General features: G+C 39.5%; 1 pseudogene; it reads right to left on the bottom strand.

Moving 5' to 3' along the window:
* The window catches only part of LOC134807609 (uncharacterized), a 114,240-nt pseudogene extending 102,415 nt beyond the window's left edge, over positions 1–11,825 (bottom strand).
* Positions 11,826–14,838: the final 3,013 nt, after the last annotated feature.

Here is a 14,838-nt window from a genome sequence, read left to right on the forward strand (position 1 = left end):
CACAAAAACAATGAAGCGAGGTCCAGAAGCCTTGCCATCTCATGAGACTGGAGGCAGAATGCAGAAAGTCTTACTTTTGTTAAGGGTGCGTCTATTTAACTTTCTCTAGCCCTAAAATTACTTACTTTCTCTTCTATACTTAGTAAATCTTTGGAAAGGTGATATCTTAGTTCATTTTCTGTTGCTTATAATAGAATATGTGAAACTGGATAATATATAAAGAGTAGGAATTTATTTCTTATAGTTATGGAGTCTAAGAAGTACAAGGTTGAGAGGCTGCATCTGGTGAAGGTCTTCTTGCTGGTGAGGACTCTGCAGAGTCCCAAGGTGGCACAGGGTATTTTCTGGTGAGGAGGGCTGAACTTGCTAGCTCAAGTATCTTTTCCTCTTTTTATAAAGCCACCAGTCCCACTCCCATAATCATCTATTGTTCTATGAACAGATTAATTCATTTATGAAGGCAGAGCCCTCCTAACCCAATCACCTCTTAAAGGCTCCACTTATCAATACTACCACATTGAGGATTAAGCTTCAACATGAGTTTTGGAGGGGACAAACATTAAAACCATAACAAGTAGTTGCAGCATCTCTCAACATTTGAAAATAACACTTGTAGGAGTTTACACAGAGAGATGGGTTGGATATGAGTTTTATGAATGTTTTTCACCCACTGTGGGATTTTGAAGACCTGATATTCTTCTCTCCCTCTCTGAGGTAATGGAGTTCCCATGTAGCATTAGACAAATAACAAACATTCAGTTTTCTTTTTCCCCTAATCCATAGTTATGTGGTACTGTCAGTATCTACAGTCATTTAGAAAAACTTAATGTACTGAGAGAACATTGATATTCTTGGATTAAACGCCCTATGTATGGAAAGAAGAAAGTAATGAAAAGATAATTATTTTTCTTCATAATTTGATAATTGAAAAAAGAGCCATTTAAACATTAAAATACATTTGGATAAGCTGTATTTGTGTTTGTTTCTAGAGCATTGTTTATGCCAAATAATTTTTCCTCTTGGTAAAAGTGTTATCATAAAAATAATTCTGAGATGTGAGCCATGCCTAGGAGAAAATTAATTCATTGTCCTATCCAATGGGCTTACTTAGCTTTTATAGCTATGAATGTCACTAAGGACTTCACAGAGGAGCTGATATTGAGCTGAGTCTAGAGGATGAATGACAGACCTGAAAATCCAAGCAGAGTAGAAGGGCCAGAGATATGACAGGATGTGGAATATGAGAAATTGTGTTCAAAATTGCTAAAATATGTTGGTAAATGGAAACAGATTAGATCGTGGAAATACAAAGCAGATTAATAACCAATATTAAAAGTCTTACATGCCTTCTTAAAACACAGGGAGTTGGTTTTATAGGCAACTGGGACACAACAGAAATAGCTAGGAATATGGTCAGGTATTTATATGCAAATCTGAGGAATAGTGTCAGTAAAATAGGTAGATTGAAATGCCCACTCCAGAAAGACATTAGGAGGCTAGTGCTGCACTCAGATATGGGTGGATAATGATGCTTTGAATTAGCAAAGAGTGAGTCCTGACAAAAGAGAAACTAGAGATATTTATAAATACCCAGAACAGATTAGATTGGGTGACCTTTTGAATCTAGAGGTGAAAAGATGGCAACTTTGAGAATGTAACGGTGGGATTACTAAGATCGTTGCTACATATTTTTATCAAATTCTGTTATCTAGATATGAAAATGTTAATAAGAGCTAGAGAGACATGTGGCTCATGTCTGTTGCCAACAGAATATCAACAAACAATACAGTTGGACCAGATGTAAAATCAACCGGAAATAAATCTGGGAAGCTACTTGTGGTTATTATCATATTTTCCTAGTTCTCTTTCTTCTTTTCACACATCTGTCATTTTGTTCTGTTGTCAAACAAAGAAAGAAAAGAAAGACAACAATTTCTAGTAGGATTAAAAGCCAGTGCAATTTTTGCCTTTTCCAATAACTTCAGTGGTGTAAAAAAAGGTTTTCTCCTAATAAAGTGAAGCATTTCTCAGTTATTCCCATAATTAAAAACAAATTATTAATTAAAAGCAAATGATTAACTCATTTTCTCCAATAACCATAAAAAAGGAAAGGCAAGTGGGGAAGAGGTGGGAAGTAGAAAACATTATACCGAACTCTCTTTTATCTCATTTATCTCTTTTATCTTTTGACTTCATATGTCCAGTAATATTATTTTATTCCTTCTAGCCTAAATATTTATAAAGTATTATTATCTGCTTTTCAATCTACCTTTATATTATTTCAATTTTTTTGTGAAAACCTTATAATGTACAGAAGGAAGGTAGAAGCCCCTTTTCCAAGGCAAAAAGGAGCACAGAAAAAAAGAAGTGACTTAAAAAGACTTGGAAGAAGAACATCTATGAAGACTCCTAGACCCAGTGACTTTTAAATAATAACACCTGAGTTAGAGAGATAATGTACACTTTGCAGTGGATGAGTCCATTTAACTTTACCAACATTTGGTATATTTAAAGAATAAGAGAACCAGAGGATGAGTTTTACTCTTCCCTCTTTCTTTAGGTTTTATTTGATCATAGAGTCATTCCAATGCTGTCTCAGTCATGAAGGTGTCAGTAGCATGTAACAATGCTTCCTAAAATTTTCTGCTAAAAATCACTAATGGCATTAGAGAGTCATGTTAGTCACCTTGATCTTGTATTAGCCTGTTCTTATGTTGCCAATAGAGACATTCCTAAGACTGGGTAATTTATAAAGAAAAAGAGGTTTAATGGACTCAGTTCCACATGGCTGGGGAGGCCACACTATCATGGTGGAAGCTGAATGAGGAGCAAAGTCATATCTTAACACGGCAGACAAGAGAAGAGGACTTGTGCAGGGAAATTCCTCTTTATAAAGTTATCAGATCTCATGAGACTTTTTCACTATCACGAGAACAGCACAGGAAAGACCCATGCCCATGATTCGATTACCTCCCCCTGAGTCCCTCCCAGGACATGTGAGAATTATGGGAGCTACAACTCAAGATGAGATTTGGGTGGGGACACAGCCAAACCACATCAGTCTAATGAGGAGGTAGATAAATTGATCATTTATATAACAAACGCTTTACATTGTTTTATTTAATTTTTAAATCTATGAGAATTTAAATTCTACTCTGTAATCTACTTATACTATTTAAATATACAATGAATAAATTTAACTGAACTTTAAATAAAATTAAAGCTCCAGAGATATGGACATATTTTTTCTGTAGTTGCATATATTCTCTGGGAAACTCAAGGTTGCAGTCTATAAACTTCAGTTTGAAAATTATGATAATAATGTTTCGTGACATGCAGTGTTTAGTAAACCACTCAGAAGCAGGACATTAGGCTAAATAGTTCACTGTGGGGATCTGACAAACACTGTCCAACCACTGCTGTGTTAACCTGTCTAGATTAACCTGCATGTACAATTATGTATTTCTGGGATTCAGGCTATGATTTTACCCATTTCAAACCAACTTACAAAGTGATAACATGATTATATTGGTCTTTACTGACACACCAGGAAACAAAATAAAGAACAACAACCAAAAAAAGTGTCTCTCCACAGAAAGCAGAAGATGAAAACAAAATAAGTAAAACATAGCAACCCTTTAAGTGGTTGCCCAATATTTGAAGAGCGTTATATAAACTCACTGACTTTGTCCCACTAGACATCCTACTGTTATCCCTTTGAGGAACTCAATGAGGAGGTGAGTCCTGTTTAGTGAGCATCTTGAAGAGGTTTCAACTATCCTGGAAGCTAATATTACCTGGTATATGTTTATGAGTGGCTCCCCAATTAAAGCAGTCAAGATCAAATTCTCTTGATTAAGTAGCGATAGAAATCACAAGAATGGAATTGAACATAGTTCCTGATTGTGTCAGACACAACTCTGACTGATGCCACTGGGACTTACCATTCAACCACACTAAAATTTCAAGAATAAATTAAGTTTCATGCTTCTGTCTTCATAGCACAAAGACAATCCTGAAAGTAAAGAAATTATAAGTACCGTGTTTTCAGGTTACTACCTTGTCTTTTTAACCTAAGATGTCTAGACAAGCCAGAACATGAATGAATGTGCCTTGAAAGGGATAGCAGGCCATTTTTGTTTCAGAATGGGATAACTCTTTTGGCATTTGAAAAATATATACAGTTGTGGCTCTCAGTTTTCTGATAAAGACAATTGACAAGTCTTAGGCTTAGGCATCTCAGTATTTGGAAATGATAGTGTGTCTCACAAGGGACATCTATATATTTTCTTAACATGAGATAAACAGAGAAGCCATAATTGTGTAGACCAGAGGTCAGCAAACTATAGCCTGTATGTCAAACCTGACCACTATGTTTCTTTAATGGTCTGTGAGTTAAATTTATTTCTATATTTGGAAATATGGGATAAATCATGACAAGAATAATGTTTTTTGAAATGTAAAAATTATATGAAATTTAAAATCAGTCATAAATAAAGTTTTATTGGAACTGAACCATGTCCATTCACATATTGTCTATGCCTGCTTTTGACGTGACAGAGTTTAGTAGTTGTAACAGAGACCTATGGCTCACAAAGCCTAAAATATTTACTCTTTAGCCCTTTCCAGAAAAAGTTTGGTGACCCCTGGAGTCAGCAATGGAACAAGAATGGGAGGGCAGTGTGATGCCATTGAATTGTGAAAACATCAGAGTAGAATTCAAAAGATCTTCTAGATACTTGAAGAAACAACTTGTAAATACAACATAACAATGATCTCCTAAAGAGATCCAGTTATCTCCCAGGTTTTTAAAGGGCCTTGTCAGTAATAGCAGTGTGCCATCTCCTCTGAGGTAAATGAAAGTTCCACATTTGACAGGTAAGTTTCTTTCCTCCCTCTCCCATGCCATGGAGCTGGTACATTATTTGTCTCCTCGGCATCCAAATACAAGTGCAAAACAAAAATATAAAGCCTATCAATGGGTGACTTTCTTAAAAGTGGTGGGAGTGAGGGTGCATAGGAAACCTCAATTTAGCATCCACAGCTGTCTTTACCAAAAATGATGTCCCATCAAATGTGACAGTTGTTGAGTCTGACATTGCTATTTTCATCTGTGCACATACAGCAAGAATATGCTGCTGATAAGGCATACAAGGAGTTGCGCCAGTACAGACTGTGCTGAAAAATATGTTGGGTTTAATGACCCTAGGTAACATTGTTAGAATTGGCTAAACTACAGGCAAGATATTATTGTGACCATAAGATATTCCATTTACAAGTTGTTTTAGTAAATTTAGTACAACTATCACCAAGCTAAGAAAACTGATTGCTTAGAATTGTTATTTGGTACCATGTAAACCAAAATGTTGAAATAGACTTTCTACTTTTTCAATTTTTTTAATTTAAATAGATTTTTGAAGAACAGGTGGTGTTTGGTTATGTGAATAGCTCTTTAGTGATGATTTCTGAGATTTTGGCGTACCGATCACCTGAGCAGTGTACACTGTTACCCAATTTGCAGTATTTTATCCCTAACCTCCCTTCCACCCTTTTCCCTAAGTCCCCAAAATCCACTGTATTGTTCTTATGCCTTTGAATCCTCATAGCTCCTACTTATAAGTAAGAACAATGTTTGGTTTTTCCATTCCTGAGTTACTTCACTTAGAATAATGGTCTCCAAAATTGACAAATTGGATCTAAATAAACTAAAGAGCTTCTGCACAGCAAAAGGAACTATCAGAGTGAACAGGCAGCGTAGAGAATGGGAGAGAACTTTTGAAATCTACCCATCTGAAAAAGGTCTAATATCCAGAATTTATAAGGAACTTAAACAAATTTACAAGAAAAAAACAACCCCATCAAAAAGTGGGCAAAAGATATGAACAGACACTTCTCAAAATAAGACATTTACATGGCCAACAAACATGAAGAAAACCTCAATATCACTAATCATTAGAGAAATGCAAATTAAAACCACGATGAGATACCATCTTACACCAGTCAGAATGGTGATTATTAGAAAGTCAAGAAACAATAACTGCTGGCAAGGCTGTGGGGAAATAGGAACACTTTTACAACGTTGGTGGGAATGTCCATTAGTTCAACCATTGTAGAAGGCAGTGTGGCAATTCCTCAAGGATCTAGAACCAGAAATGATAGACTGTATAAAGAAAACGTGGTACATGTACATGATGGAATACTATGCAGCTATAAAAAGCAATGAGTTCATGTCCTTTGCAGGAACATGGATGAAGCTGGAAGCCATCATCCTCAGCAAACTACACAGGAGCGTAAAACCAAACACCTCATGTTCTCACTCATAAATGGGAGTTGAACAATGAGAACACATAGACACAGGGAGGGGAAAACACACACTGGAGCCAGTCAGGGGATGGGGAGCAAGGGGAGGGACAGCATTAGGACAAAGAGCTAATGCATCCAGGCTTAAAACCTACATGGTGGGTTGATAGGTGCAGCAAACCACCATGACACATGTATACCTATATAACAAACCTACTCTTTCTGCACTTGTATCCCAGAAGTTAAAGTAAAATGTCTAAAAAAAAAGAAAAAAAAGAATAATTGTCTCCAATTACATTCAGGTTGCTGTGAATACCATTATTTCATTCTTTTTATGGCTGAGAACTATTTCAAGGGATATATGTCTTTGTCTATGTATGTATGTATGTATCTAGATAGATAGATAGATAGATAGATAGATAGATAGATAGATAGATAGATATCACATTTTCTTTATCCACTCATTGATTGATGGGCATTTGGACTGGTTCCATATTTTTGCAATTGCAAATTATGCTACTATAAGCATGCATGTGCAAGTATCTATTTCATATAATGACTTCTATTCTTCTAAGTAGATAGCCAGCAGTGGGATTGCTATATGAAATGGGAGATCTACTTTTAGTTCTTTAAGGAATCTCCACACTGTTTTCCATAGTGATTGTACTACTTTACATTTCCACCAACAGTGTAAAAGTGTTCCCTTTTCACCAAATCCACCCCAACATCTATTATTTTTTGATATTTTGATTATGGCCATTCTTACAGGAATTAGGTGCTATTGCCTTGTGGTTTTGATTTTCATTTCCCGATAATTAGTGATGTTTAGCATTTTTTTCATATTTTTGTTGGCCATTGATATATTTTCTTTTGAGAATTGTCTATTCATGTGTTTAGCTCACTTTTTGACAGCATTGTTTGTTTTTTTCTTGCTGATTTGTTTGAGTTCCTCATAGATTCTGGATATTAGTCCTTTGTCAGGTGTATAAATTGAGAAGATTTTCTCCCACTCTATGGGTTTTCTGTTTACTCTGCTGATTATTTCTTTTGCTGTGCAGAAGCTTTTTAATTTAATTAAATCCCATGTATTTATCTCTGTTTTTGTTGCATTTGCTTTTGGGTTCTTGGTCATAAAATCTTTCCTAAGCCAATATCTAGAAGGGTTTTTCCAATGTTATCTTCTCTAATTTGTATGGTATTGTGTCTTAGATTTGAGTAATTAATCCATCTTGAGTTGATTTTTGTATAGGGTGAGAGATGAGGATTCAGTTTCCTTCTTCTACATGTGGCTTGCCAATTATTCCAGCACCATTTGTTGAATATGGTGTCTTTTCCTCACTTTATGTTTTTGTTTGCTTTGTCAAAGATCAGTTGGTTGTAAGTATTTTGGTTTATTTCTGTGTTCTCTATTCTGTTCCTTTGGTCTATGTGCCTATTTTTACATCAATACCATGTTGTTTTGCTGACTATGGGCTTATAGTATATTAAAAAGTCAGGTAATGTAATGCCTCCAGATTTGTTCTTTTTGCTTAGTCTTCCTTTGGCTATGCAGGCACTTTTTTGGTTGCATGTGAATTTTAAGATTTTTTTTCTAGTGCTGTGAAGAATGATGGTGGTATTTTGATGGGAATTGCATTGAATTTGTAGATCATTTTTGGCAGTATGGTCATTTTCACAATATTGATTCTACCCATCCATGAGCATGGGATGTGTTTCCATTTGTTTGTGACATCTATGATTTTTTTCAGCAGTGTTTTGTAGTTTTCCAAGTACAGGTCTTTTACCTTCCCGATTAAGTGCATTCCTAAGTATTTTATTTTATTGCAGTTATTGTAAATGGGGTTGAGTTCTTGATTTGATTCTCAGCTTGGTCGCTGTTGGTGTATAGCCGTTGGACTAGTCCTTTTTGTTATGCCTGCATTTAATTGAAGAGACAATCTGAACAGGCCAAGTGTAAGCAACAAGCCTGTTTATTCACTCAGGCAAGAGCAGACTGAGTCTGAAAAGGGAGTCAGCAGCAGGTGATGGGATTGGAGTGGTTTTATAGGTTAGGGTTAGGCAGTGGAAAGTCACAGTTAGGGGCCGGTTTTTGTGGGCAGTGGAAGAATGTCATAAGGTACATTATCACACAGTTACAGAGCAGTGTCACAAGGTTGATTGATCAGTTAGGGTAGAGCCTGTTACAATGGTAGAATGTTGCAAGTTTGGCTAATCAGCTAAGACAGGAACTAGCTGTTTTTCTTCTTTGTGTTTTTTGTGTTGTGCCAGACTTTCTGGCTCCAGGAGACCTTCTGGATGTGTACATGTGAGTCACACGGGTCACGATGGCTTGACCATGGCGCAGCCTCCTCAGAGGACCTTGCATTCCTGTCTTTATATGTTAAAAATGAAAAAATTAAAACGAGAAAGAGTAGTGAAGTGTTGGGGTGGTGAAAATTTTAGGGATGATATGGAAAGATGATGGGCAATGTTTCTCAGGGCTTCTTAAAGAGGGATTAGGGGTGGCGTGGGAACCTAAAGTGATAGAGATTAAACAGAAGAAAGATCTTGGGGTAAGGGGTGATATTGTGGGGTTGTCACAAGGAGCATTTGTCATACTGACTGGTTAGTAATAGCTTGGATGCTATTTTGTATGAACTGAGAGATGAGTCTGAAAAGACAAGTCCCAAATAAGAGGAGGAGAAGGATGAGCGCAAAGGGGCCTATCAGTGGAAGGAGCCATGAAGCTAAGCTAGAGAAAGGCCAGGTATTTCCAGTTTAACTACTTGCCTGATTAGTGAGTTTTTGGGCTCTGTCTTTAAGTTTTTAGATGTTGTCATATACCAGGCTTCATTGATTAAATAAAGGCAGCATTATTCATTTAAGAATAGGCAGAGTCCTCCTTTTCCAGCAGTAAGCAGATCAAGGCCGTGGTGATTTTGAAGGAAAACTGCAGCTAAGGAATCGACCTGGTCTTGGAGGACATAAAGTGTTGGAGTTATATCGGTAAGGCTAGTGAAGAAGTCATTGGAGAGACTGTGATATGTGGTGATGGTACTTGTAAGGCTTTCTACTTCTGTTCCAATTGCAGCAGTAGAGACTCCTAATCCTACAAGCAAGGGGATTAGTGGGATGACTCTTTTTTGTCATGTTGGAGTTATAACGGGAACGGGGAGTTGTTCGCTCTCATTTGCAAACTGGATATTGGGAATAAGGAAGACTAAAATGCAGGTGCCTGTCCAGTTGGCAGGGAGGCACATGTAGGTGGAAGAGCCACAGAGAAAAAAGAGTCCTTGAAGCAGGCAGAACTGGAAGTGTAAAGTAAAATGATGAAAGTGTGTTCTGGAGGCAGAATCCTGCATCCAGACTCCTAGAGATGCAGCAAGGGTAGCGGCTGTTAGAGGTTGTGGTGGGGTCTGGTAGGGTAACTGTGTAGAGGGAGAGGTTTTGTTTTCATGATGTAAAAGAAAGCACTTTGCTTGGTATTTACAAGTAGCTGTTCACTGTTATTTATAAGACTAGGTATAAGCAGGCAAGAAGAAGGTCTTGGAGGGAAATCTGTCTAACAGGGGGAGGGTAGCCAAGGATGAAGAGAGAGGCAGGGTAAGTGTCTTCCTAGGCAAAAGTTGCTACTGATGTTTTTAAGACTGTTAGTCATGATGGAGGGTTTTTCTATAATATGAAGCTAGAATGCTCCAATATTTTGCTTAATTAGGGTGGCAGAGCCTTGGAGGTGAAGAGTAAAGGAACATAGGGAAGATGGGAGGTTACCTAAGGGAATTCCAGTAGGTAATTGTCGGGAGATGCATAAGGGAGCAGCAATGGGGATAGTTGTCTGTGTAATGAGGGGTCCAAGAACAGGGGGTGTGGAATTGACATAGGGAGATATATTTCATAGGTAGGTACAGAGAAGAGTAGCAGCTTTTTGGTATGGGATATCAGGGGAGTTTTTGCTGAATTTTTCTAGGAAGTAAAGAAGTTGTTTGGGAGAGATGTAAGGAGATGGTAAAGAAGGCATCTTTGAGGTCAATAACAGAATAGTGAGTTGTGGAAGGGAGTATTGAGGATAGGAGAGTACAAGGATTTGGCACAACAGGATGGATGGGGAGGACAATCTGATTAATAAGACGAAGGTCTTGGACTAGCCTGTAGGACTTATCTGGTTTTTGGACAGGTAGGATGGGAGAGTTGTAAAGGGAGTTGGTAGAAACTAAGAGGCCATGCTGTAGTAGACGGGTAATAACAGCCTTTAGGCCCCTTAAAGCCTGTTGTGGGATCGGGTATTGGCATTGAGCAGGATAGGGGTGGTTATGTTTTAATGGGATGATAAGGGGTGAAAGGTCAGTTGCAAGTGAAGGAGTGAAAGTATCCCATACTTTAGGGTTGAGGTGGGGAGATGAAAGGGGAGGTTGAAAGGGAGGATTGGAATTGGATAGAGGAGTAGCTATGAGATGTGGCTGCAGTCCAGGAATAGTCAGGAAGGTGGATAATTTAGTTAAAATATCTTGGCCTAATAAGGGGACTAGGCAGGTGGGGATAACCAGGAAGGAGTGTGTAAAGGAATGTTTCCTGATTTGACACCAGAGTTGGGGAGTTTTAAGGGGTTTAGAAGCTTGGCCATCAATACCCACAACAGTTATGGGGGCAAGGGAAACATGCCCTTGGAAAGAAGATGATGTGGAGTGGGTAGCCCCTATATCAAGTAAGAAGGGGACAGACTTACCTTCCATCATAAGATTTACCTGAAGCTCGGCATCTGTGATGGTCCAGGGGGCCTCCGAGATATTCGGGCAGCGTCAGTCTTCAGCCACCAAACAGAGGAGATCTGGGAAGGAGTCAGTTGGGGAGTTTCAGTTTTGAGCTCTAGGAGCTCCAGGAGCGGCAATAAGAGTCGGACAGTCCAACATCCAGTGACAGCCTGCACAGGTGGGGCATGGCATAGGGGGAATCCTGGGCTGTGGGCATTCTTTGGCCCGGTGGCCAGGTTTTCGACACTTGAAGCAAGGCCCTGGAGGGGCAGTTAGACACTGCAGTTTGGATGCCTTGAAGTTCTTGGAGGTAGGTTTGTCTTACGGTGGAGGCAAGCATCTGTAGTTCTGAAATGTGCTGCCACCAGGCAGCCTCTTCCCTATAATTGAACACCTTAAGGCAAGGTTGATTAATTCCTGTTGTGGGGTTTGAGGGCCAGACTCTAATTTTTGAAGCTTCTTTCTAATGTCAGGAGCTGACTGGATGATAAAATGCATGTTAAGAATAAGGCAGCTCCCCAGCCCTTCAGGATCTAATGCTGTATGCCACCTGAGGGTGGCAGCTAGGTGGGCCATAAACTGAGCTGGATTCTCATCTTTATTCTGAGTGGTCTCTTTTAGTTTGTCATAATTGACAGCTTTGTATGCTACCTTCTGAAGCCCTTGAACTAGGCAAGAGATCATGTAGTCCTGCCTGGCTATGCCTTGGCCCCCTGCTTGGTAGGTCCACTGGGGGTCTTCATGGGGTACTGTTCCTAGCACCTTTTTGGAGGCCAGGCTCAAGGTGCCAGCAGTCATGGGCATAAGCTTGAGCTAGGGTCCAAACCTGCTCTCGCTCCTCAGGAGTGAGAGTAGAGATGAGGATGACATTGAAGTCATTCCAAGTAAGATTATAGGACTGGGTTAAGAATTGGAATTCCTGTGTGTATTTGGTGGGGTTTGATGAAAAAGAGCCTAGACACTGACTGATTTGGGAAAGGTCGGACAGAGAGAAAGGGATGTGAACCCGGACTATTCCTTCAGCTCCGGCCACCTTTCGAAGGGGAAATTGTTGAGCAGGGACAGGGAAGCTGGCTGTGGGACCAAATTGTAAGCCATATCAGGTGTGAGGAGGGGTGGTGATGAGAGGGGCATAAGGATGTGGGTTGTGGGTAGAAGAGGAACTAGGTTCTGGGGGAGGGTTAGGGCTGGGTTCAGGTAGGTGGCAGGGAGAAATATCGGAGAGGTCAACAGACAAGGAGGAATCAGCATTGCCAGTGTAAGACAGAGGGGTGGATGGAAAGGAGATAAGGAAAATTTGGGATGAATCACATTGGGAGCAGAGGCGAGGGAGAGATAATAGTATAATAAATGCCTGGGCGTAGGGTACCTCAGACCATTTACCCATTTTGTGACGGAAGTTGTCTAAGTCCCACAAGATAGAGAAATCACAAGTGCTGCTTTCTGGCCACTGAAGAGCTGTCGTCTAATTTATATTGGGGCCAGACCATGTAATAGAAAAAAATTAGACATTTAGGCTTTAGATCAGATGGAAGCTGAAGAGTTTCGAGGTTTCTGAGGACACAAGCCAGAGGGGAAGAAGGAGGGACGGCGGGGCGGGAGGTTGCCCATGGTAGACAGGTGAAGTTTTGAGGACAAAGATGGAGACAAGAAAAAGAGCAACCACTAGGCTCCTCGGGCGGGGCGGGGAGCTGAAGTTTTGAGGACAAAGAAGGAGACAAGGAAAAGAGCAACCACTAGGCTCCTCAGTGGGCATGCCCAACAGAGGTCCTGGGTTGTGTGGCTGGCAAATGGCCAAGGTGGGCATGCCCGGCATTGACCAAACACCGAGGGGAGACTGTCTTCCCAAGAAGAGTCCATGACCAACGTTGGATTTCTGAAACAAAGATAAAGACAGCTTCCTTGTCTCAATCTGGAAAGGAGGGATATAAGAAGGGTTATAAGAAGAAGTGAGAGGCAGCTTATCTGATCCATAGACAGAAGCAGGAGCATTCATGGGGCTGGTCTGAGGTCCTGCAGTTGAGGGGAGACTGTTCGATGGAAGAATGTGGGCATGGGGAGGATAGGGGAGAGGTCTCCTGGAGGAGTTCCCCTATCCTGGGTCCTTGGCACCAAATGTTATGTGAGCATTTAATTGAAGAGACAACCAGAACAGGCCAAATGTAAGCAACAAGGCATTTATTCACTTGGGTGTGAATGGGCTGAGTCCGAAAAGGGAGTCAGCAGCAGGTGGTGGGATTGGAGTGGTTTTATAGGTTAGGGTTAGGCAGTGGAAAGTTACAGTTAGGGGCCAGTTTTTGCGGGCAGTGGAAGAATGTCACAAGGTACATTATCACACAGTTACAGAGCTCAGTGTCACAAGGTTGATTGACCAGTTAGGGTAGAGCCTGTTACAATGGTAGAATGTCACAAGTATGGCTAATCAGCTAAGACAGGAACTAGCTGCTTTTCTTCTTTTGTGGTTTTCCTGTTGTGCCAGACTTTCTGGCTCCAGAAGACCTTCTGGATGTGTACATGTGGATCACAGGGGTCATGATGGCTTGACCATGGCACAGCCTGCTCAGAGGACCTTACACTTTTATCATTATATAATGTCCCTCTTTGTCTTTTTAAACTGCTGTTACTTTAAAGTTTGTTTTATCTGATGTAAGAATAGCTAATCCTGCTTGCTTTTGGTGTTCATTTGTACGGAATATCATTTTCCACCCTTTACCTTAAGTTTATGTGAGTCCTTATGTGTCAGATGAGTCTCTTGAAGACAGCAGGTACTTGGTTAGTGAGTTCTTATCCATTCTGCCATTTAGTATATTTTAAATGAAGCATTTAGGCCATTTACATTCAACGTTGGCATTTTGAGATACAATCTCCTATTCTATTTATTGTGCTATTTGTTTCCTGCATACATTTTTTTCATTGTGTTGTTGTTTTATAGGTCCTGTGACATTTATGCTTATGGGAGATCCTATTTTGGTGTGTTTCAAGGATTTCTTTCAAGATTTAGAGCTCCTTTTAGCAGGTTTTGTAGTGCTGGCTTGGTAGTGGCAAATTCTCTCAGCATTTGGTTGTCTGAAAAAGACTGTATCTTTCCCTAATTTATGAAGCTTAGTTTTGCTGAAGACAAAATTCTTGGCTGACAGTTGTTTTGTTTAAGGAGGCTAAAGATAGGATCCCAATCTTTTTTAGCTTGTAGGATTTCTGCTGAGAAATCTGCTGTTCGTCTGATTGACAAGTTTTCCTTTATAGGTTATCTTATGGTTTTGCCTCACAATTCTTAAGATTCTTTCCTTTGTCTTGACTTTACATAACTTGAGGACTATGTGCCTAGGTGATGATCTTTTTGTGATGAATTTCCCAGTTACTCTTTGAGCTTCTGGTATTTGATGGTCTAGACCTTTAGCAAGGCCAGAAAAGTTTTCCTTGATTATTCTCTCAACTATGTTTTCAAAACGTTTAGATTACTCTTCCTCCTCTGGAACACCAATTATTCTTAAGTTTGGTTGTTTAATATAACCTCAAACTTCTTGGAGGCTTTGTTCTTTTTTTAATTCTTTTTTTTGATATTGGGTTAATTGGAAAGCCTTGTCTTCAAGCTCTAAAGATTTTTTTCTACTTGTTCAATTCTATTGTTAGAATTTCTAGAGCATTTTGCATTCCTCTATGTGTGTCCTTGATTTCCAGAAGTTGTGATTGTTTTTTATTTATGCGATCTATTTCACTGGAGATATTTCCGCTCATATCCTGTATGTCTTTATTTCTTTAAGCTGGACTTCACCTTTTTCTGGTGCCTTCTTGATTGACTTTATAGTCAACC

The sequence above is a fragment of the Pan troglodytes genome, chromosome 11 (assembly GCF_028858775.2).
Source record: "Pan troglodytes isolate AG18354 chromosome 11, NHGRI_mPanTro3-v2.0_pri, whole genome shotgun sequence".
Lineage (NCBI taxonomy): Eukaryota > Metazoa > Chordata > Mammalia > Primates > Hominidae > Pan > Pan troglodytes.